Source organism: Capsicum annuum, unplaced genomic scaffold, assembly GCF_002878395.1.
Source record: "Capsicum annuum cultivar UCD-10X-F1 unplaced genomic scaffold, UCD10Xv1.1 ctg43334, whole genome shotgun sequence".
Taxonomy (NCBI): Eukaryota; Viridiplantae; Streptophyta; class Magnoliopsida; order Solanales; family Solanaceae; genus Capsicum; species Capsicum annuum.
In genome coordinates, this window is record NW_025850800.1 from 1 (window position 1) to 600 (window position 600).

The window sequence follows — 600 nt, forward strand, 5'->3', positions numbered from 1 at the left end:
AAAAGGGTAAATTGAGCCCTCGTTATGTAGGGCCATATCAGATTTTGGAAAGGACTGCTACAGTTGCGTATGAGTTAGAATTGCCTGCAAGTTTGAGTTCCGTTCATCCTGTATTCCATGTATCCATGTGAAGAAATGCATTGGAGATCATTCTATGGTATTGCCAGTAGAGGGTATCCAAAAAATCTCATGGGTGTAGTTTAATGAACATGCATGCTTTTAAATGGGGGTTTTCAATTAAATGCTAATATCTTGCTTTCAATATGATTTCTAAGTCATTTTATTTATGTCATGGGAATTGTTTGCCTATATACTTCAATGGTTGAAACCATGCATATGTGATTTGAGATTTTTCCATGGAAGTTGATAAATATGAATGATAAATTGTTTTCAAATTCCCATGATAATATTTTGATACTCCATATTATATTGTGATCAACAAAAGAGAGCATGAATTTGAAATAAATATTGTTCACCATTTGTAAATGATGAAGCACCTTGGTTTTTACATGATTATGCATATGTGGATGTGATACTGATGACTTGCAAGTCGGGTAACACGATACCCTACAGAATACGATACGTGATTGAATTGAATGA